The sequence below is a fragment of the Epargyreus clarus genome, unplaced genomic scaffold (assembly GCF_041222505.1).
Source record: "Epargyreus clarus isolate Ecla_fem2 unplaced genomic scaffold, WU_Ecla_fem_2.2 ptg000011l, whole genome shotgun sequence".
Taxonomy (NCBI): domain Eukaryota; kingdom Metazoa; phylum Arthropoda; class Insecta; order Lepidoptera; family Hesperiidae; genus Epargyreus; species Epargyreus clarus.
This window is the reverse complement of record NW_027332219.1, coordinates 3,145,637-3,171,292: the sequence shown is the minus strand read 5'-3', so window position 1 is coordinate 3,171,292 and position 25,656 is coordinate 3,145,637. Positions and strand designations below refer to the sequence as shown.

The 25,656-nt window shown below is 36.5% G+C and overlaps 1 protein-coding gene and 1 pseudogene across 5 annotated transcripts in view; one reads left to right on the top strand and one right to left on the bottom strand.

Annotated features, from left to right (window-relative positions):
- Positions 1 to 25,656, top strand: part of LOC140745854 (uncharacterized) — a 500,815-nt gene that overhangs the window by 354,359 nt on the left and 120,800 nt on the right. The window lies entirely within an intron of this gene.
- On the bottom strand, positions 14,298 to 16,769 carry LOC140745728 (uncharacterized; annotated as a pseudogene).

Below are 25,656 nucleotides of genomic sequence, written 5' to 3'. Positions count from 1 at the left end.
AATAGTAAAGTAGTGTACATACCTCCCCGTATCTATTACAATGTTTCAATTATTTTTAGTTCCAACGAATTATTAAACGGTAGTCCATGACGTCAAGATGAGGTCTTTATAAAGCTTCTGAGAGCGAATAGATTTATTCAGCAAATATACGCTTAAAACCGAGGATATTGGAGCTTTGAACCTTATATTTTGTATAAAATATCAAGAGGCTTTTTAGACGTATAGATTATCTCAATAAAGTGTACCGAAGTACCTAATTTTGTATATTTATATACGTGTTAGAAGTTATACTTAGGAGGGTGTAAAATAAAATTAATAATTGTTACTCGTATTTGGTTAATTACATAATTTTAAACAAGCAATGGCAAAGTGGTTAAAACTCTGTCTTTTTATTGGCAAGTCCGAAGTTCGAATCTTAGGCACGCACAACCGATTTTTCAAATTTATGTGCGTATATAAAATTAATTATCACTATCGTTCAGTAAAACAAGGTGATACACGTTTTTAAAAAAATATTCAAAGGTGCGTGATATCAACCAATTTGGTAGGTCAGCGCAGTATGTCCTAACCCCTCTTGCTCTGAGAGGAGACAAGTACCTACCAAGAAACAGTAATGGGTTCTTGAACAATGGTGATATTCTATTACCAAGCTTTGAAAAATACAAATGCCGATGCAGAGTTGTTTGGACAGAGCTGGTTACGAACATCCAGTTATCACTCATCATAAAGTGGATAATGAGATAAAAAAAACGACTTTAACTTACGAAGTCGACATACATACCTGCCACTATTAAAATTTTAATTAGGTATGTCATTCAAATTATAAATATGACTATTATAAACTATCTACGAATGATTTACGCGCGGACACAAACACTTTCCAATAACATTAATCAACCCTACAATTAAAACACAGAGCCATCGATGTAAATTCCTAGAAATACAATTTTATCCAGCTTACCAATGACAAGAATGTTTATTTCTAATATAATCGTAACATAATATAATTCAAACCTTAACCCCAATTTTACCCCCTTAGGGTTGATTTTCCTAAACCAGTAAAATAAGTATTTCATTATTTCTCCACAAAATACCAATTTAGAAATTTTATAGAACTTGCTTCAATGTAGGCGGTTGTCTATATAAACTTTCAACCCCTTTTTGACCTCCGTAAGGGTTGGATTAAAAAACTCATTTCTTATTCGTCGCCTACGTCTTAAAAATAGTCCCTGTGATTATATGTAACAAGTTAATAATTAATTGTAAAATTACAGAAAAAGTTAAGCATTAATTTTATGTTATTAAAAAAAAGACAACATCTAATCCTTAATTGACGCGCTCGAACAAACGCTTTCCAATAACATTAATCACACCTTCAATTAAAATAGAGCAATCGATTTCAATTCCTAGAAATACAATTTTATTGAACTCACCAAGATAGATTCGTGTGAACGGTAAAAACTCAATTCTGGGCGCAAATGGAAAATTGTCAATCTGTCTGGTGGGTAATTAAAAAAGGATTAAATTCCGCGTTAGTGTTCAGTGATTGGATCTGGTAATGACTGGTTTCAAACTGGTTATGTATGGTATTGTATAAAAGAATGTAACAAAGAAAGAAACATAGGTATTACTTATAAGACGCGTTTCAACTTAGTCCTCAGTTAGGTTAGGTTACTTTGTCCCTGTAGTTCCGGGACCAGAATAGTCCTACGGTATCCCCTACCTGTCGTAAGAGGCGACTAAAAGGGGCTTTCGGGAATGCGGGCGGCAAAAGTGGGAGCTCGAACCGCCCGGCTAGCGACCCCGGGAAGGACGGCAGTATGTATGGTCGTTTTCCGTCGTATACACAGCAGCGCTTTACACTGCTGTTATTAGGCATAAATAGGTGTGGCTGTGGTGACGGTATAGTTATAACTATCGTATAGTTATTTCATCTATTCGGAAAGCTTTAAGTTTTAGGTTCTTTACACGAAAAAGCTCTGTTTAAAAAGCTCTGTTTGATTGAAGTGAAATTGAAAGGAAAATGGAACTGGTTTGTCAGCATAGTTACTAGTGCAGTTTGGAAGCCAGTTATCATATTTTATAGCGTATTATAAATAAAATACTAGAATCGACATGCTTTGAAGCTAAATGACGCTTTTTATATTCATAGCCCCATTCCAAGGCTTCCTGTGTCGTGGATCCATAAAGACGTCTACTCGAAAATCCAGGATATCTGTATTCTTTACAAACTTCTTTTTTTTAGATAAATGTAAAGCAAGATACTGGAGCTAATGCTTTATTAATTATATGTAAAAATAATGGCATTTAAAAAAAAAAATAAAAAGAGAATAATTATTTTTAAAATTAAAAAAGACAATCCCACTGAGTTTCTTACCGGATCTTCTCAGTAGAGGTCGCGTTCCGATCCGGTAGTAGTTTAAGAAAATATTGTAACTGACAATTTGTAAGTGCCGCCGTTGGCCTATACAAATAAATGTATTTCATTTCATTTCATTTCATTAATTTTAGATGTTTGCTTGCTTCAGGTTGAACCGCGAACTTTTCGTGTAAGCCGATGGTGGCCGGCAACTTAGACGAAAGAAAAATCTTATGAATATAACTATATGCTGTCTGCTCCCTTGGCTATTGTCGTATATTCGATAGTCGCTGAATCTACCGTCTGTCGCACGGGCGTTCAATTGTTGCTTGAGTCTAGTATTATTCGAAAAACCAATCAAAAGTAGATTTTATGCGTCTTTATGTATAAGCTATTTATAAGTCGCCGAGCGGTTTGAAATTTTACTTAATACAGTTTTGAAGTTGGTAGAACCATCTGTGGGGTGACTCCGGCGGCACCACCGCCGTAGTGAAAAAATTCTAAGTCTGTACCACCGCCACACCCATTTCTGCCCAATAACAGCAGTGTTAAGTGCTACTGTGTTCTGATTTGAAAGGTAAGCGAGACATACTTTTCCGATTCGTTCCAGCTTAGTCCTCGGTGCAGCGGCACAACTGTGGTTGATCCTAGATAGGAATATCTAATCCTATCTGGGGTTGATTACGAATGTCTATGAGTGGCAGTAGCCACTTACCATCAGGTGGACTGCATGCTCTTCTGCCACTCCTATATTATGAAAAAAGTTACCAGTTGCTAACGTTATAAAGGCGGTTAGCCTGAAGGTGGCTACGGATAGATAAAATGACATAGATCTCTTTTAACCGACTGCGGAGGGTAATGTATTTTCGCACGTAACTGTGAACAAAACATACTTTGTCGCTTCGTATAAGTGATTATAATAACGCTTTCTACACTCACAGCCCCACACTAGGATTCCCTGTATCGTGGGTGCCATGTACACACACAAAGACAAATACACAAACACCCAGACCCAGAAACAGAAATCTAAATTCATCATTTAGATTTCTGTCTGACCGGGGATCGAACCCGGGACCCTCTGCGCGTCAGACCGGTATGGTGGCCGCTCCGCCACGCGGGTCGTCAACATGAACATACAAAAATGTACAAAAGTGTGAACAACATGTGTCGGCGACTAAAACTGTCGGGCCGATCAACTGTTAGTTAGTTCTTGCTTTGAAATTAAGCTGCCAAGCGTCAAGTTCAAACACAAAGAGCGTCAATTCAAAAATTGAAACGTCACTCGATATATACCAAAGCGTTTGGAAATGCAAAATACCTTTTAGTATGTTTTTTTTTTCCAAAGCAATTTGTATTGATCTTACTTTACCGTGCTCAACAAATTTTACGGGAATCCAAAATTTTAAATACGATACATTTAAAACCTTTCCAAAAGGGCCTGACTCTACGAAGAATGCTATTAGTTTTTCATTCCCCTAATTTGTAAAGGATACATTAAATAATAATGATGTATTTTTGTAATATGCATATCTTAATATATATAACTCTAAGGTGACTGACTGACATAGTGATCTATCAACGCACAGCCCAAACCACTGGACGGATCGGACTGAAATTTGGCATGCAGGTAGATGTTATGACGTAGGCATCCGTTGAGCAAGGATTTTGATCAATTCTATCCACAAGGGAATAAAATAGGGGATGAAAATATTACTTCATAACGCGAGCGAAGCCGCGGGCAAAAGCTCGTATCAGATAATTATCTAACAATTAAACAAAAAAAACAAACGACTGTTTAAAAATAAAAATATAGACTAAGGCCAGAGTGGCCTTTTAACTAATCCAACGTTACCCCGTACGTTAAAATCAGTCAAGCCGTTTGGGCTGGGTGTGACAAAAAATGAAACATACCTACATGTATGTAGCTACTCGAACAATATTGTTATCTTTGGTCGGGTAACAATCTAAAAAGATATATCCACCTTCCTTAGTATTCGGTCTTAAGTTATAAAGTGTTGAAAACTAAACAATGGATACTACTAGCGAATTCTTTCGATGCGACAAAATATATTTAAAAAACCAAATATATATTTAAGATGCAACAAGCCCGTTTATTTGATACGTAACTTGATACGAGTTGCCTTTTTCTTACGTTTTTTCACTACGGCCCTCAAAAGTCATTCCTAAATTCTAAATTTAGTTGTTAATATTACAACTTCGCCTCTGGGTCATAGAAAAGCATATGAGTACCAAATATGAACTAATTTTGTCTAGTAGTTTCGAAATTGGCTGCGAGAGAGGAACATTTATGTTTTTTCTTACACAACCCTAAAAAATGACGTAGGGTTGTCACCATTTAAAATTAAGCTGTCAAGCGTCAAAGTTCAAACACTCGCAGAGCGTCAATACGAAATTTGAAAATGAAAAGTGGAACATAAATCAACACCTACATTTGAAAAGGGCGATCGTACAAAAATGTTCATTGTTCTTTCATGTTCATTTTTTAAGATAAACCGTGTACATTAGAGCCGGCCACGTAGCCGACCCCCCGCAACGCTTTTGTCGTGGTTTACCTCGGTCGGAATTAAAAAGATACACATATCTGTACCCTTACCATGAGTTTTCAAAACATCTCACAATTTTACGTTACGTGAACTCAATCCATTATTCTGTTCCGTTTGCTCTAGTAGACTGAGTAACAATAAGTAAGTGCTCAAGTGACGATAAACTTTTTGCCTCCCTCACATGTTCGCAAAAAAGAGAGACAAGATATAAAGCGCCATTTTGTAAATTTAGACATTAATGTTACGTGTGTTAATGCACTATAGTTCTGATACAATCCGCTAGGGGCGCTGATTGGAAATTGTATGGGCAAATACGTAAACAAATACCAAAACAGTCATATTTGTCAAAACGTAGAAACTCATGGTAAGGGCACTGTGGTGTGTTATATGGAATTTGGTTAACATGATTTTGGAGTGATCGAGTTTATTTTGTCGAAGGTTTTTATAAGACTTTCTATGCGTAAGTATGGGTTAAATGTGACAACTGATTTTTACATGATTTATTCAACTTTCCTTATTAAGTAAGTTAGTATATACGTAGTTGAAGAGAGTCGATTCTTACAACTGAATTTAAACCAATTACACGATTTTTGATACACATTACATACTAAAAAAAGTAATTTTTTTACAAAATTCTTTTTAAAGGATTTACCACACCTTTCAAAAATTCTAATCAGAACACATAAGCGCTTAATACTGCTGTTAATAAGCAGAAATGAATGACGAAGCCCCCGGAGTCTAACTACAAAGGTTAATTTTATAGTTCCGTAAAACCGGCTTAAAACCATTCCAAACTTAACCCATGATTAATTCGCCGGTCATATCGTAAGCTGTATTACTCAGCCCGCCATATTTGGCGGCTATTGTTGTCAATTTCATATTATTCGAGCGAATGCGCACGATGGTCGAGATAAATCTGGTTAGTGTATTGTGGATAGCGTACTTTGTCATGTCTGTTTGTTTTATTGTTTATTTGTGTGACTGTGTAGTCTAATGTTGTAAAGTCCAGGGTTCTAATTCGGGGATTTTTTTATATTTTAAGTATGTATTAACTGATAGTGTAGGAAGAATTAGGCGTATTTCTGACCCGACTTTCTAAAGAAGAGAGGTTATCTATATATACAGGATGATTTTTCAAATGGGCCTCCAGGGCCAAATCCGGAACTATAAGGATTAGCAAAAATGCTGAAAGGAGTTACAAGGCCCTGGTATACAGGATGATTTTTCAAATGGGCCTCTAGGGCCAAATCCGAAACTATAAGGATTAACGAAAAATGCTGGAAGGGATTACGAGACCAATTTTTATAGAAGCTAAAACTGCATCAGTACATTTTTTAAGTCGGGAATGGAATGAGTTCATTAAAAAAGTTGCCTGCATTAGTACGCTATCTGATAGTGTCCCTTATAAGGGTCAAACTCTGCAAAGTAATTATGACAAGTGGAAAAATAACGCTCATTATTAATAAATTAATTTTTTTCTTACGTTCTCATACAAACCATTTTTGTATTTTTAATTAATCGTGGTCTGTGGTTATGATTTATCCATTGAACGGATAGGTAAAACTTGTCCCTAATTCAGGTTTTATAGTGGACTATACAAACCTCTCTCAGAGGAGACCCATGCCCTGACATATAGTACCAACTAATGCTTATTTGTTGCTTCACTTACGTCTAAAAACATCTCAATTTTTATGCAATTACTGTCTTCATTTACACAAAGTCACTAACTAATAGAACTTTAGTACACCAAAATTGGACAACTCCGAACTAAAATGGAATTTATATTTTGTAACAAAATTAAAAGTAATGTCTATTACAACCACACAGTGCCAAAAGTACGGAAAAATCGTTGAAAAATTAACTTGAAAATTGTGCCAAAAACGTGCTTCAATTAAAGCTTTTGTGTAAAAAGCTCTTTAACTCTATTTACGGGAGTGTGGTACTGTACTTAACACAATTAACCTTTGTACTAAGTGAACACAGAAATTAACATTAACATATTATTTTTTTATAATATAGAAGTACTGTATACAGGAATGAACATTAACAAAGTACCATTTTATATAATGTAGGAGTAACAGATGAGCATGCAATCCACCTGATGGTAAGTGGCTACTGCTGCTCAAAGACATTTATGATCTACCCTAGATACGATTATATCCCATCTGAGGTCGGCCACCTACGCCGCTACCCCTGACAACTTGCTAAGCTGGAACGCCTCTGAAAAGTATGTCTCTCTTACCACACCCGTCACACCAAAACACAGCAGCGCTAAACACTTCTTTTATTAGGCAGAAATAGATGTGGCGGTCGTGCCGCCGGAGTCGAACCACAAAGTTTTACCACCTTCTTAGCTTGTGTAGCAAGATTGAACCCGGTACTTTGTGGTTCACAGCACTATACGGGTTAAAACCAGCATTAACACGATTAAGTTAAAATGGCGCAGTTTAATTCTCAGGTGCATAATGCTTTCCAACTCGAAAAGCTAATTACTTTTAATTTATGCACTCCTATGTATATTTTATTTGTAGTCTGCTTAAACTTTGTAACTACATTGTAAAGTTTTTTAGGATTCCGTACGAAAAAACAATAGTCACAACAAAGTTTTTATTTAATACTAGCTGACTCGGCAAATGTTTTGTTGCCAACATAAAAAAAATAATAAGGGTGAACAACCCTTATCATTTAGGGGTATGAAAAATAGATAGTAGCCGGTTCGCAGAGATACTGAATATGTATATAAAATTTGGTGAAAATTGGTAAAGCCGTTTCGGAGGAGTACGGTAACTAACATTGTGACACGAGAATTTTATATATAAGATATAACTCGATACAATTTACAAAACATTTTTTTTACATTTTTCATTTCGACTCCAAAAAGTCACCCCCCCAAATCAAAATTCAGTTGGTTACTCTTCGTCTTTTGGTCACGGAAAAGCATCTAGATACCAAATTTCAACCCATTTGGTACAGTAGTTTTCGAACAAAATAACTGTGACAGACGGACAGACGCACGTGTGATCCTATAAGGGTTCTATTTATTTTTCGTACGGAATCCTAATTAAAATAATTTTATACAGTTTAAACACACAGGCTTACAATCATCTAAGAGGACTCCGGTTGCGTTACTTTGGAGATCCCGGAGTCCCCTACGCAGCGCCGAGGCCGGCAACCGGGGGAGTTTTAGTGCGGTAGGAGTCCCACATAACCCTATGGCGCTCCCACGGCATGGGGTACCTTTTGAGGGTTTCCCCTTTGTGAACAAAAAAAAAGGTTTACAATCATATACACATTTGTTCACTACAATTTTTTCAGTATATTATATCTCGCTTAAGAGGTCTATTAAATTTGTAAAGTTAGAAAAAAACGTTTAACCAAACTAACTGAAAACCAGCTAAGAAAACGACCGGTAGCCTATGAAGTTGACAAAAAATAAAACTACACAGTTTAAATCTCTCAGCGATCAACTTTCTTCAGCAGTTTATACTCTAAGGCTCAAGTTTATAGTTTTAACTCGGCTCAACAGTTTATTTCTAACTCAATTTTAAATTTTACTTAACTGCAGCGGCCATTTTGTGAGACGTTAAAAACAATTTGGCGACAGAAAAACTAAGCTAAATTGATTGAATTATTAAGTTTGTTTCATTTTCATACTATTTTTGGCCCACTGTTCGACAAGGTTTTTTAGAATGAGATTTTTTGTACAGAACCCTTCTTTATTCGACTTCGGCGGTAACATACATAATCACGCCTATTTCTTCCTAATAACAGCTGTATTAAGCGCTGATGTGTTCTGATTGTGAAGACATACTTTTCGGAGGCATTCCAGCTTAGTCCTCAGGGGTCGGTGCGTCTGTTGCTAACCTCGGGTAGGAATCTAATCTTATCTGGGATTGATTACATGGCACCACTGCAGCGATGTAGCCACTTACCATCAGGTGGACTGCATGCTCGTCTGCTACTCCTCGTATATTATAAAAAAATCGCTTGTCGCCAGCGATAAAACAAGACGACTTATGAGAATGAATTAATACAGTCAAGTCTACACCCGACAGTGTAAAATTGTGAAAGTTTGTCTCCGAAATGTGTGTTTCGTCGCTCTATGAATTCGTCATGAGTTTATGTCAAATCTACACTAATATTATAAAGAGGAAAACTTTGTTTGTTTGTTTGGTTGTAATAAATAGGCTCAAAAACTACTGGGCCGATTTTAAAAATTCTTTCACCATTCGATAGCTACATTATCTACGAGTAACATAAGCTATAATTTATATGAAATATATTTGATAAATATATTTTGAGGCGGTACAAAGTTTGCCAGGTCAACTAGTAATATAATATTAGGAGTATGTTCTTATTATATCTTTAATTATATATTGAAATAAAACCAAAATGTTTTTAGTCATAATTCAGTAACTATATTTTTAATTAACTGCTCGGAAATTTGATTAATTTTCCAAATCCATGAGTCAGTTAATATACTGATTTTTACATTGTTTTTGAGTAGTATCGCTACTAATCGCTCATCGCCAGCAATAGACATGTTAGACGACTTAGGAGAATGAAATACAGTCAAGTCCACACCCGACAGTGTAAAATTGAGGAAGTTTGTCTCCGAAATGTGTGTTTCGTCGCTCTATGAATTCGTCATGAGTTTATGTCATGCTCTATGCTTCAACTCGACGGCTTAGTGGTGTGTGTCGATATATTATGTGACGATATATGTACAGGTAAAGAAGAATCTTTTCAAATTGAGTTATTGTATCTATATCGTGTATCTCAAGGCATTTACGTACGTCCATTATTAATATTCAATCTATCTAATGTTTAGCCTACGAAAGATCGACATTTCATAATTTAATTATACTAGAATGATTGTCAAATTACGATCTTTGGTATCCTAAGATTGGATAGATTGATTATTAACGACGGGCGATAATTTTATTGACATTAGAGAAGAGATCCCTTCTCTGGAAGTACCAGTGGTGTTTGATTCTTTTTATCTAATTGAAACTCCGCCTCTTAATCGAGGGGTTCAAGGTTCGAATCCCAGACACCCTTTGTTTTACAAAGTGTGCATAATAGAAATTAATCATCATTTGCACGGTGAAGGAAAACCGTGAAAAAACTCACGCTCGAGAATTCTTTAAATAAACGTATTCATAGCTATGTGAGGTCGAGTCTCACTAGGCCAACGCCAGTGATCTTAGCGCCTAAACCTTATTTCTGAGCCCTTAGGGGATAAAGATCCATCTTTGCCCCTAAGGGCATAGCACATAGGGAGCTAGTGTCCAGGGTATCCGACATGATAACCCCGATAACCAAATAAATTTGCTTACTGGGCACGGTAAGACTTTCAAATTGATACGTTGATCATTTAATGGTTGGTTTGGGTTTGGTTGGTTAATTAATTTTTCTACCTTTGGTCTTCCGAATTCCTGTATACTCAGGATCCCAGAATCCCTCAAAATGCCTATATCCCTCTCACTCTGAGGCAACACTCATGCCCGGCAGTTGGAGAGTAATTCTATTACGACCATTCGATTCAATACGACACACCAGCAATAAATTGCACACAACTGCAATTTTATTTCCAAAATAATTCTCTTTAAAGTCCTGCATTAGATAATGAAATAAATATTCATAGAGGTAAATTAATTAAGTAGGTGTTTTAATTAATTAAAGACAAAGCAACAGAAGTTAGATCAGTACTATTCTGTGCTAGGAACGTAAGAACATCGCTTCATTAGTATCGGAGTTAGAAGGGTATGGCGGTAGTGTTAGCGGGAACTACAATGGTGAATTTAATATATTGTAAAGGATTTTCTATGGGATATAGGATGGGAGGTTTATTGTTTTTCATCTTTTCATGCGTATACTATAGAATTTAAAATACAATGGTAGATGATGTCGAGATTAACATTCAAGAAATTTCGTTTTTATTTAAGGCAAATTGATTTTTAACGAATAAAATTGGTCCATTAAGATGGATTAGAATTGTAAATAAGGTAAAAGTTGTTACATTACAACAATTAAATATTAATGTATAAAATCGCTAAATAGGTTTGGGTTTGTAGATATTTCTGTCTTACAATACTATTGTTAAGTATTTCTGTGGTCGTTTAAATGTTTTTTTTTAAGAAACACGAGGCGTTCCAACAGTAATAGTAACAGTCCAATAGTCCTTAAGACTCAAATCTGTGACCAGCCTCAGATAGTCCAATATCATACTCCATACTCATACATACTCCAATATCATTCTATAATTATGTATTACAGATGTCCATGTGAGCGAGTTCATACTTGTAAACTGCTCAATTTCATACAAAATACTGACGTCTTTCGTTTTTCATACTAATATAAATTTGGACAGTAAGAGTCCGTTTAATTCATAGGAGACATAAATCGCTGTCACTCCCACCATACCGTACACACACGTACGATGTTAGTTTTAAAGTAAGAGCAACTAAACGTAACGTGTGCTGACTGCCCACCTTTATAGGATCTGTTTTGCTACATTCTGTTCTATCTTTATTTCGTTTGTTCTGAGTTAGTTGTGGCTCATGCTTCATATATTGGTGAGGTAAGGTGATTCGTAAGTTAAGTAATAAAGATGTCTGTTTGTGTATTCGTGATAATCTCGGGATGAAAGTGGTTCAACTCCGGAGTCACAGCCGCACACATATTGCTCCCTATAACTACTTACTAACAATATTAGGTATATGCTTTGGACTGCATGCTCATTTGAAACTTTACTTTTTGAAAGTACTGAATCGATTTGGATGGGACTTTTATACAAGCACAGAGTATTTTAACACATGCTTTTAATATGTTAAAAATATTTGGAGATCCCATAAGTGGGGAAAGCCTGCCTGTTATGCGGATTGGGAGGAACGGGTTTATTAACCTTAGTAACCTTATTGTATCTATAATAAAAATACTACATCGTTAAAAACTCATAGCCCCAAACTAGAACTTTGATCACTACCACCCATTGGCATCGGTGATAAACTCCACATATGCCAGTTCCACTGAAACGCAAGGACTCCGTCGCGCTGAAACGGTGTGACAGTGGTACCTCCCCGAACTATAGATCTACCTTTCAAACATTACTTCAAGTTACGAAGTTAAAATAAAGATATTATTATCCCCAAGGTAATCAGGCGTCAATTCCTTTGATTGCTTTCATTTCAAACGGCTTTTAATTTTTATTCCCAATTCCTGTGATGGGAATTTCATGGATGAGTAAGATTGAATTAATTCCGGGAAGATAATGAACGAAGTATTATCTTATTTTAATAAAACGCCTCAGTTTTCGGATCTTACGAATATTGATATTGCTTTCGTTAAATAGCTTTTACGTGTATTTTCGCTTATTACGTAACTGCGGAGGGAAATGTTATTAGCTAGAGATTCTGTGGTACGTTCTGCAGCCAAGCTTGAGATTTTAATAAATAGCTGTCGTAGGATTCTTCTAAATGTGTCCCTGTAGTTCCGGGACTACAATAGGGCTACGGTTTCCCCTGCCTGTCGTAAGAGGCGACTAAAAGGGGGCTTCCGGGGTTGCGTGCGGCAAGAGTGGGAGCTCGAACCGTCCAGTAAGCGACCCCGGCAAGGACGGCGGTATGTGTGGTCGCATACCATCGTGAACACCAGATGGTGTGGGAGGAGCGAAACCTGCTCTCCCAGGGCAGAGCCCGATCGGGGCATCGGGTTTGGAGGACTCCGGCTGCGTTCCGTCGGGGATCACGGAGTTCTCCAACAAGGACGGCCACTGGGGGGTTTTAGTGCGGTCATACACATTGTATAGAACTTTGTTTGTTACGTATCATGTCTGTATAAATGCACTATGAAGCGTGTCAGGCGAGTACCGTGACAAACAAAATAGTATTCTTCTATACAGTGTGTATCTATCGTAGCACAATCATGCCACGGGCTGTCTGTCGAAATATTGTATACGAAAGTATGATTCTGTCTGTCTCGGTCCGTGTCTGACACGGTCATTGCCTGTAGGCAAAAACGGATCTTAACTCGTATGCAAATTTTCATTGATTTAAGTTAATATATATAGTATAAATAAAGTATCTTTTAGGATACCATCAAAAATAGCAATAATACATGACAGCATTTTGCAAAATTTTCGACGAAAAATTCATTTTTCTAAAATTTTACAATCCAAAGTACTTACAATATACTCGTCTGAACCTTACCCCTAGGGGCAAGGAACCCCTAATTTATACCCCTAGCAGTCCGCAAACACTGCACACGGAGATAGGAGAAAGTTCGGAACTCATCTCGCATTTTGGGGGTAGTTTAATACTTTCGGATTCTGATATACCCTCACAAAGCTGACCTGATTTTCAAATTTGGAATAGTTACGAATTTAGAATGAAGTGCAACTTGTCTTTGTAATACTGGCATATGAGCAGCCAGCGCACGTGAGATTTAGTGCTAACTGATTGCGGTTATGATGGATAGCCATGGACATCAATAAAAAAAACTATTTCTATACAGCCCCATACTAGCATTCCCTGTGTCGTGGGTGCCATGGACACACACATAGACAAATGCATAAACACTCAGACCCAGAAAATGAAATCTAAATTCATCATTTAGATGTCATAGTCTGTCTGTCCGGGGATCGAACCCGGGACTCTGCGCGTCAGATCGGTATGGTGACCGCCCCGCCACGCGGGTCGTTATAAACTATAAGGAGGGCCAAACATATCCCCTGGGCTCCAAAGACCAATTTTAAATGGATGGTGTTGTTACTCTTGAAGATTAACGTTATCAATAAAAATGATATCCAATGTTTTATCCATCACTGAGCGACATTCCACATTTCTATACTAAATAAATCAAGTTTCTATCTTTAGATGGATGGATAGACTGTTTAGGAAAGAAGCTAGGCTATTTATTAAATGACTAATTAAGCTACTTGACTTCGACAGATCCAAGTCATATGACTTACTATTCTAAGTATTATCTAGGAAGCTAGACGAACGGCGCTGCTTAGTAAAGAGGCTAGCCTATCTATACTAATATTATAACTTTGTTTGTTTGATTGTAATGAATAGGCTCAAAAACTATTGGACCGATTTTAAAAATTCTTTCACTGTTCGAAAGCTACACTATCCACCAGTAACATAGGCTATATTTTATATGACATATATGAAAGTATAATGAAAGTTTGCCGGGTTAGTATTAAATAAACTAACTAAGCTACTTGGGTGCAACAGTTCGATGTTGCTGGTTTTACTGTTATGAGTGTTATTTAGGAATCTAGGAGCTGTTTAGTAAACAGGCTAGGCTGTTGATTAATAATAATAATAATAATAATAATTTATTTCAGACAAAGTCCATTAAATGTTAGTATATTCTTACGAACTATGTTAGTACTACACATTAAAAATACAACAGAAATACAAATACATTTACCTACATTCAATTTTAATTATTACATATCAATTACATTCAATTATTTAATATTAAATAGTGTGGCCCTGGAGTCCATGTGGCATGCATTCCAGTGCCTCACTATAGGACAGTCCACTCTTTCTAGAATGGTATTTAGGATGCCATTGTTGCTGTCCCGCACTCGCCGCATCACTGAGGCTACGCGTTTGCGCAATATAGTTTGAAAACTGTCAACACGAGCCTCAGCGAACATAGCAGACGCACTACAATACCGGGGCAGCCCCATTAGCATCCTAAATCCATTATTATATTGGACGCGTAGGGCATTCAGCGATCCTCTAGTACATTTGGACCATAGGCTGCACATGTAAAATGTTTGACAATAAGCTTTAAACAAGGTAACCTTAACTTCAGCGTTACAACGTGCGAACCTACGTGCCAACATGTTACACCGCACCGACAATGCCCTACGCTCCCTTTCCACGTCCAAGTCATCCGAGGTCCGCATTGACCCAATGCCCTAGGTATTTAAATTCGGTGACTCTACTCAGTACCGTTCCCCCAAGTTTAACTGAAGGCACAGTTTTAGGAACTTTATTTCCTGCCTTAAATACCAGTAGTTCACTTTTGTTGGAGTTGTACCTAAGGCCGTGGGCCACTGCATACCTCTCGCAAATTCCTATAAGCACCTCGAGAGCTTTAATTGATGGGCTTAGCAGAACCATATCATCCGCGTAACTGATGTTATTCACGCATTGTCCGTCGATAAAGCATCCTACCACCGCTCTACTATGACGCTCTAATATGAACTAATAAATTACTAAATAATCAACTTAGCTACGACATCTACCACTGCTACAAACTTCAATACTTCCTCATAGAACAAATAACTAAGGAAAATGTCTTTAACCGCGACACGAACAGGGGAAGTTTAATGAAATATATATTTGTACTGAAGTTCCCTTCGTACTGTTAAATTGTGCAAGTTTCGTATTACTTGTCTCCGTGTAAATACGAATTTGGTATAGTCCGCGCCAAACTGCTGGTCCGCTCTGAAGTTGTTGCGAGCAGGTGAAATCGTACAATTTGCTATGGCAACGCGTTTCGTTTCTATATTCAGAGCGGACTAGCAGTTTTACGCGGACTATACTTGTTCTATTATGAATGTGTGAGCGTTAGAAAAAATTCTTATCAAAGAGGCTAGGCTATTAATTAAACGACTTATTAAGCTACATGGCTGCGACATCTCTATGACATTTGCCTTATTATTCTGAATATTATTTAGGAAGCTAATCGAACATCGCTGTTTAATAAAGAAGCTAGGCTATTTATTAAACGGCTGATTTAACTAGGCGGCTGTGACATCTACCACTGTCACAAACTTCTATACTTCCTCATAGAACAAATAGCTAAGGAAAATGTCTTTAACCGCGACCCGAACAGGGGAAGTTGAATGAAATATATATTTGTACTGAAGTTCCCTTCGTACTGTTAAATTGTGCAAGTTTCACGAATGTGTATGTTTTACTCGTCTCCATGTGAATACGACTTAGGTACTTGTTCTATTATGGTAACAAAAGCGATGGAAAATTACAATTTAGTAAAATTAAGGCTATTAATTATATTGAGAATCGCAGTATGTGGATTTCAGTGCCATGTGGTAGAAAGTGGAACTAAATTCAAATGACTAAGCTAGGCAACTAGTTAAACGTTAAAGTGGATGTTTAAACGATGGGAAAAAAATATAGGCCTGTATAATTAGATTTCAAAATGGCGGGTCTTTTTATAGTATATAACTAACGAGCGAGTCTACATAATTGTAGCTGACTTTAGATCTATAATAAACCACAGATAAGATAAGTCTTACCTGAGGTCGGCCACAAATGCGTTGCTACCTTTAAGGACTAAGTTGGAACGCCTCGGATAAGTCGTCTCCCATACCACACCCTTCAAACTAGAACGCAGCAACACTTGATGGTGGTAGAACCCTTTGTGGTTCGACTCCGGCGGCACCACCGCCACACCTATTTTTGCCTAATAACAGCAGTGCTAGGCGCTGCTGTGTTCCGTTTTGAAGGGTGTGGTAAGGTAGACATACTTTTCCGAGGCGTTCTAGCTTAGTCCTCAGGGGTAGCGGCGCATATGTGGCCGACCTCAGGTAGGAATATCTAATTCTATCTGGGGATGATTACAGATGTCCATGGGCGGCAGTAGCCACTTACCATCAGTTTGACAGCATGCTCGTCTGCTACTCCTATATTATAAAAAAAAAAACTTAACACTGCTGTTATTAAGACAGAAATAGGTGTAGCGGTGGTGTCTCCAAAGTTAAACCACATTCAAATCTAAATAAAATTGGGACATATCTAATGATTTCTATCTATAGTAACCCGTAACCGCCTAACCAGCGGGGAGTAACAGATGTTCATACTTTATTTACTTTCTTTAACCCTTTAACGATACAAAAATGGACCGCCATAAATCTTAACCCTGCGATAGAGTTTACAATCAAAACAAATTATCTTTTGATTAATAATGCCCTGTCTTGTTTATTGACTGGTCTATTTTGGTTTAAATGAACCACTTTGATTGGGGATACGTAGATGGTGTAATGATATAGATTCCTATGATTGCACTAAAGTAAATAATTAAATAGATCGGTTTTGAATTTACTACTTTTATATATATATTATTTTAATAATTTGATTTCAAAATGGCGGTTTTTTTTATTACCCGACTGCCAAGGAAGGGTTATGTTTTTCGCGCGTATCTTGTATGTCTGTCTTTCTTTATTTGATCCGATCTAACAAACGGCTGGATGAATTTCAACAGTTAAGATGTCATTATATTTGTCTCTATAACCCGAGTGTCCTTATATAGGTGTTAGTAAAAAAAAGTCAAAATGGCGGATTTTTGGCGCGAAATAGTAACGCATTTAAAAAAAAAGTTATCCGAACCTATCGAGTAGGGTATCAAATGAAAGGAAATTAAACGGAGATTATAAAAACATATTTGTATATATGTTATAAGCAAACTCCGAAGCTCCGGCGCTCCTAGGTTGGACTGGTCAATCCTCAGGTCAGACTGAATGACTTAGTCAAAGCCCAAACAAATGTAAATTTTCGGCCTTTGACTAAACAATTTTCGTCAAACCTGGGAGAGACTAATTTGGTCAGGCAAACGTCAAAACACAATTTTATTAAATCGGGGTTTGACGAGTCAAACTCCGATATAGGTATGAAATGTCTTATCTTCGTATATTTGGAAGCATTTTATCATTTAAGCAGCTTTCAAGTCTTAAGAACCGCTTAACTCTGCCAGTTCTGACACCTGATTGGTCAGCTTACGTGATTTTCACTTTTATATTTGAGATGCTTTGAGAGAATGCCGTGTGGCATTGCCGTGTGGCCCACCTTTTGTACGATGTGCAATAAAGTATAAAATAAATAAATAAATGCTTTGGAATATACGGAGGTTAGTTTGTAAGATTAGGTATAAAAAAATAACATTTTTAAAATTTTGATGTTTATTGTTTTAATAATTTAAAAAAACCTAACCTAACCTAACCTAACCTAACCTAACCTCACTCATCTTCAATTTTACACAATTACACGCCCGCACGCTCAATAAACGAACATGAAATGACAAAACAATCGGTCGGAACACCGCGAGAGACATTATGAACCTGTTTAAACATGTTCAGATCAACGTTTGACCGAGTTTTGCAGTCGCTTCTAGGATTGACTAGGCCAAAACCGAAACAGAATAATTTACTTTCGACGTTTGACTGAAAAGTTAGGAGCTCCTGGGTTTGACTAAAAATACTTCAGGCAAAGGGCGAAATTGAAATGTATTTCGGGGATTGCCTGATGGCTTTGGCCAAACCTAGGATAAACCAGTCCTTCCGCGAAGAGACTGTGTATCGGACTTTGACTATAACATATATATAAAACAGCAAGGTGACTGACTGACTGACTAACTAAATGACTTTTTCATTTTTCAGAAATCAACGTAAAGCCTAAACCAAGGACCTTACAGTTCTGAAATTTTGCACATAGGTTCTCTATATAGCGTGAATAAGTACTAAGAAATGCTTTTTGGAAATTCTACCCTTAAGAGGGTAAAATAGGGGAAAACTGTTTTTTTGAAATCCTTTAATTTTGAAGCAACTACTATAAAAATTTGTATTTAGCTTTCTGGATAGGAACAAGGACACACTTATTTATCCCCCTCCGAAAAATCAACCCCGTAGAGGGTAAAATAAGGGTTAAAAGTTCATTTGAACAATCGTCAATTTTGAAGCAAACACTATGAAATTTTGTATTTGGGTTGTTGGTTAAAAATAATGAAATTCTACCCCTTACGAGGTAAAAATAATGACCGGAACTTTGAATTACTGAAGTGATATATTTTAGGAGTGTAAATGGTGAATTGTTTTTGCGAAATAGTGACACGTTTTAAAAAACTTAACCAAACCTATCTAGTAGGATATCAAAATAAAGGAACTTAAAAGATATTACACATTATAAGTATAATATAGACATATATAAAACACATCGAGATGACTGTCTGACTAAATGCACTACTCATTTAGTTTCTGTGATAAAGATCAACGCAAGGGAAAACCGCTGAACTTTAGAGTTCTCGAAATTTTACTCATAGGTTATTTATATAGTGTAAATGAGCACTACGTGGATAAAATAGGATAATAATGTTTGAACATCTTTTGATTTTGAAGCAGATACATTCTATGAAACTACGTATTTGGCTTTCTGGAGAAAAATAATAAAACGCCTATTTCACCGTTTTTGGAAATTTTACTTTTGCTTTTATAGTGCAGTCGGGTTTTTTGATTTTTTAATTAATTACTTGTAATATAAGAAGGTAGCGAACTAGTATAAAGTATTACTGATGGTAAATGGCTACTGAACAACCGGCACCGAGATATTTTTATAATATAGAAGTAGCTAGCTAAAGTAGTTGAAGGTGGTAGAACCCTCTGTTGTTCGACTCCAGCGGCACCACCGCCACACCTATTTCTGCCTAATAACAGCAGTGTGAGGCGCTGCTATGTTCTGTTTTGAAGGGGTGGGAGGGAGACATACTTTTCCGAGGCGTTCCAGCTTAGTCCTGTAGCGGCGTATCTGTCACCGACCTCAGGTAGGAATATCTAAACCTATGTGGGGTTGATTACAGATGTTTATGGGCGGCAGTAGCCACTTACCATCAAGTGGACTGCATGTTCGTCTGCTGCTCCTATATTATAAAAATAAGTACCTAACGAACATGCAACCCACCTGATGGTAAGTAGCTGCCATTAACATCTGTAATCAATCATAGATAAGATAAAAGTCCTATCTGAGGTACGGCTATAGATACGTCACTACGCTTGAGGACTAAGTTGAAACGCCTCGGATAAGTATGTCTCCCTTACCACTCCCTTAAAACCGCAACACAGGAATATAGTTATTGTAAAGCTGAAATACTTGTTAGGTACATAGACAGACATACATGGACAAAGTAATTAAATAGATGATTAGTAAATGTGCGTCTGATTAGACATCAGATAAAATCTTGTATAGCCACGCCTACAATTCTTAAGTGGATATGCGAGATTTATAGATAAGGGTTAAACACAGTCGTAGACGGAGTATTTAATTAGATTCCTAATAGATGTGCTTCTGGTAAAACATCAGATAAAGATCTTATAATAACACGCGTTCTTCAAACTGCATATATAAATTTTCCTAATTAAAATAGACTAAAAAATTTGTTGATATTGAATCTAGGGGACCCAAGTTTGAATCCCACATTTGTGCTATTGATTTGTCAAATATATTATGTATGTCTACTTGTGGTGAATAATTAGCCAAAGAAATCTTCTAGTGACGCTTGTAAAACTTATAGATAATATGGATTTATATTGGTAGGTAGGTAATATTTAAATTTCCCATTCCTGTTCCAAAATCAGTTATCAGTATTTGAATTATCGAGGGTTCTGAAATAGTAAATTTCCCAAAAAAATATACCTTAAAACCTTGTAGAAAATCTGCTATCATTATTTTCATTAATAATCAATCCCATTATTAATATTCAATCTATCCAAATGTTATTTATCAAAACTTGAAATTTGACAATTTCTAGTATGAATTAACTTGCTCACTTTGGCATAATAACGTCCGCATAATATTAATATTAATAAAAGCGATTACCTTTGTAAGACAATGTTAAATGGTATATTTACAAAATGACATAATTATTGCGTCCCAAATAACAAATTGGACCGTTTCCGCGCCACGGCATCCAATTTGCCATCAACCCTTAAGTCGGACTCCCTTCGCAAATTAAATTTCTAATTGCTGTAACGTTAATGCCTTAAAAACCTTAGAACAGGGCCTTTGTAATTGTCCTTCTCGAGTGACTTGGCTTGTGGTTTTGTCGCGCTGGCGTGTCGAAAATTATATGTCATTGAGGTAGTACATTGCTTAGATACATAACTCGGCCTCTACTTCGTATGTTACTCCCACAATTTAGACGAATCCAAAAACACCTCATGTGTTAAAATCCGTCAAGTCATTTCGTTTGTAGGATATGCCAAAGAATGTAACATACATATGACATACACTCAAAAAAATTAATCTTACTTTCAATATGTTGGATTTTAAAATATGAAGTGTCGTTGGATTCAACTGAATTGTAAGAGTAATAATATCTATTCTGGTTGCGTTCCTCTGGAGATCCCGGAGTCCTTTACGCAGCGCCGAGGACGGCCACCGGGGGTATTACTGGGTTTTAGTGCGATAAGAATCCCACATAACTCTGTGTCGCTCCCACGGCACCGGTACCCGGCATCATTACCCTTTCGAAGGTTTCCCCCCTAGAAAACAAAAAAAATGAGTAATATCTATTTTTAACCAATAGTGTTTTTGCTCTTATAATAATTGCTACTTATACGAGGACATACAAAGTAAGTATATAACTTTAAGAAGAAATTGACTACAACGGTCCTGATTTAAATGCATTTTTCTCTTATTATTTGCAAAAAAATAATTCTAAAAGTGTGACTTATATTTATTGTCTTACCTAACGATTAAGCAGACGGGCTACCTGATGGAAAGCAGCCAACGTCGCCTATGGACATTTGCAATACCAGAGGAGTCGCCAATGCATCACCGGCTTTGGATGAGAGCTCTTTTTGCACCTTTTTGAAGAGCCCCATGTCATAGCGCATAGTGACAAACAATTGATGGATTATATTTTTAGAACACGAGTGATATATTGACTGGGAAAACTTTTGTCACACGCTCAGCTACATATCGGGAAATTCCCTGGGAATTTCAGGATTTAGTTTCAATTTCCTGAAATGTAGGTTAATAGCGGTGACGACAACGTTGGAAGGTATTGAATGTCGAGTTTTATTTTGGTTTTATTTTTATTTTTACTGGTCGTGTCTGACTTTGTTGCTGTTTTAAAGTCGGTCAAAGGTGCGTTTGAGTGTATTGCAACGCATCGTCTGTCTCTCACTTTTATAATATAGATGTAGCAGACGAGCATGCATTCCTTTTTATAGTAAGTGCCTATCGCAAATATACGTCTCTTCTCTAGATAACCTTTCTCTAGATTAGATTCCTACTTAAGGTAAGCCACAGATGCGCCGCTACCTCTGAGGACTAAGCTGGGACGCCTCGGAAAAGTATGTCTCCCTTATCACACCCTTCGACCTTCGAACTTAAAATTACGTTAACTTAAATTATCTTACCATCATGGCGTGGTAAAGGAGATATACCGAGACATTCCAACTTAGTCCTCAGGAATAGTAACAAATCTATGGACGACCTAAGGTAGTACTCTAATCCTATCTGAAGTTGATTACAGATGTCCACGAGCGGCAGTTGCTACTTCCCATCAGGTGGACTGTATTCTCGTTTACTAATACAGAAGTTATAACGCAATCTGCATGCAAATGAACCTAAAACAAAGCGTGCACAGTTCATCTTCTTTTTTGTATCTCAGTATATAACATAGCATGCTATATAGCACGAATAGCATAGCACGCTATATAGCGGATTAAAATGGTTTACGTTAAACGGATAAGGTAGGGATGTAACCGTTCCATTTATTCACTTTAATCCGCCGTAAAGTCAAAAAACAAAAGCTTCCCAGTTGGAAATCAAAATCAGAAATTGGAATTGTAAAGTGGGCGTTACGGAGCTTCAGTTTTATCTTTATGGCAGCTTAAATAATGATTTTATTTACAAATTCAAGGTTTTAGTGACGTTTTACGGTGTGATTCCGTAAAGGCGGTCTGCGCTGTAGGGTGGTTACACACGATGCGATTTATGTTGCTGTTATGTGGTGCACCTTTTTTAAAATTCAATAGTAGAAAAAATGCATTTATTATATATTTTAACTTTTACTTTAACTTGAAAATGTACTTAATAAATGCTTGTAAGTAATGATAAATATGGAAAATCTACTAAATAATTTGAGAACAAACCGCTAAGTATATAAGCATGTAAATGTAATTAGTATGTTAACTAATTAATTTAAAATTTATGAAAATTAATAATTAATTTCATCAGATACTTAATTATTATGAATTTCTCACAAAATGGAAAAGTACAAATAATCGTTTAAAAATGACATGTTTATTTACGAGTTGTATATGATATATGTTTTGGAATAATTCATATTACATTTATCCTGAATCACTGAACATAAACAAAGCTACTGAAAGCAGAAAAATAACATAAACAATTATTTTGCCGGGAATTTAATTAAAATTAGAAATTTTTGTATTAGGGAATTAAGTTCCCTATCAAAAGCCATAATATTATTATTACCTGTGACGATCAAGTGTTTTGCTCCCACCGGGAATCGAACCCGGAATTCTAGCATAAGTACAAACATCATCATCAATTACGCAAGCACCACCTGGTCCTTACATTTATAATAATTTAAATACAAAAATGAGTACCTTCAATAAAATTTGACTTACAAAGTGTGTAGCCAACCTAAGAACCTTATGCTAATCCGACATTTTTATACGAAATTAAGTAGACTCAAATAGAGAGACTCGAGACCCGTAGGTCGAATGGACTCGTTACAGAGAATTGAATTTTTATCGATTTCGATCCAGCTGAGAAAAGAAAACAGTCTTAAACTGTGTTTTTTTCTGAATTAACGAGGAATTTTAGGTAGTCAGGTGAAGGTGGTAGAACTCTTTGTGGTTCGACTCCAGCGGCACTAACACCACACCTATTTCTGCCTTATAATAGTAGTGTTAACCGCTGCTGTGTTCTAGTTTGAAGGGTGTGGTAAGGGAGACATACTGTTTCGAGGCATTCCATAGTCCTCAGGGGTAGCGACGGATCTGTGACCGACCTCAGGAAGGAATCTAACCTTATCTAAGGTTGATTACAGAAGTCCATGGGTGGCAGTAGCCACTTACCAGGTGGACTGCATTTTGCTACTTCTATTTTAAAAAATCTAACTATTAATCTAAAACTAAGCTCTAAATGTATTAAGGATATTTTTCAACGATATTAGACGAATTTTGGCGCATTTGTCGTATTTTTCGCATCTGGGTTAAGTACTGATATAAATCAAAACGGATTCAACGTTTCAAAAGATTTTTGGATATTTCAACAAGTTTGAAAAAATTAAAGATGACTTTAAAATTAACTTCATATAGAAGGTTCTACTTGAAACTGAACACAGATGCGTTGCCACTGAGGACTAAGATGGGTCACCTCATATGTAAGTCAGCCGGTATCCACACCCTTCTACCGAAACGCTTTCCACAAGAAATTGGTGTGACGGTGATACCTCTCCGGTTGAATCATATTGGTTCTACCACCTTTCAATTAAAACATCGTGGTGATTATAGCTTTAAGTCTCATTGTAAGACGAGATGCTAACTCAGCAGTGGGACAATAAGAGCATGACGTCACAATAGACTTTAATTGCTACACTACATACTACATAACCGAATTTTATGAACTTTTGTACACATAGTGGTTTAGATAAGGATACGTTCTTATCCAAACCACTATGTACCCTATGGTGTACCATTTATCCCGAAAAAATGTACCATTCCCGAGTGAATCCGCGGGTAAAAGCTAGTTTATCGTTAGTTTACTATACGAGTAATGTATATTTACTTCTAAAATATAACATTGCCATAAACCGCGTAAGTTACGGTTACGATACTTACGGTACAGTATAATCTTACATTTACAAGAATACTCTTTAATAACATATATAATATATACTTTACATATATATATAATACTTTTTAATAACATATATTTTCTGTTACCACTACTTATAAAATATAACTCTTTCTTTATATTTATAGTTCTAAAATATAACATTGCCAAAAACCGCGTATGTTACGGTAACATGTAACAAGCCTCGCAATTTGCATGTTGCATCCGAAACACTGGCAAAGCCCGCGAGATTCCGGATAACTTGTCGCGCCTAATGGTTAACCAGTACTCACGTAGGGTGACCACGAATTGGTTATCCGTTGTTAATAATCAACCTATCCAGTTTTACCCAAAGATCAAAATATATCTTCTAATATTAAGTAGTCAAATGTCGATATTTGGCAGTGGATCACTGGATAGGTTTAATGATAATGAGTGTTAGTCATACTGTAACTAGGATTGGTTTTACCGTAATAGAATTTAACTTTAATAATTCGCCAAGTACGAGCTTATCGCACATGGAGGATTCCGTACCCCCAGAAGTTCTTTATATTTTACATATTTTTATAAAATAACCATATTAAAATAGGTTTTATTGCTCTTATTTGTATTTATTATAATAGTAGTCATAGTAGTAAACGGATTATAAAAAATAGTTAGTAGTTAGATCGAAAAATGCCGAAAACTACCGGTTTGTTGTATGTACCCCTTTAATACTCAACTTTATTTTATTTCTAGTATTTGTTGTTATAGCGGCCACCGTTATGCATCCTCTGTAAAAATTCGGGTGTCTATGTATTAAGGTTCCGGAGATATAGCCCTGTAGACGGACGGACAGACAGACAGCGAAGCTTAGTAATAGGGTTACGTTTTTACCCTTTGGGTAAGGAACCCTAAAACCTACTGCGGATATACTATTTAGCAGTAGCAATCACATTTTTTTATAAAATGGGCGTTACATTTTTTTACACAGTTGTTAGCCCATTTTTTAAGTATATTTCAATTTTAATTTGTATACCTATGACACACATAGGTACCTTCCAGACTTTTCTATACAACGTAGAAACGTGACGTCACACGCGGACTTCATTCAAAGAAAGTAGAA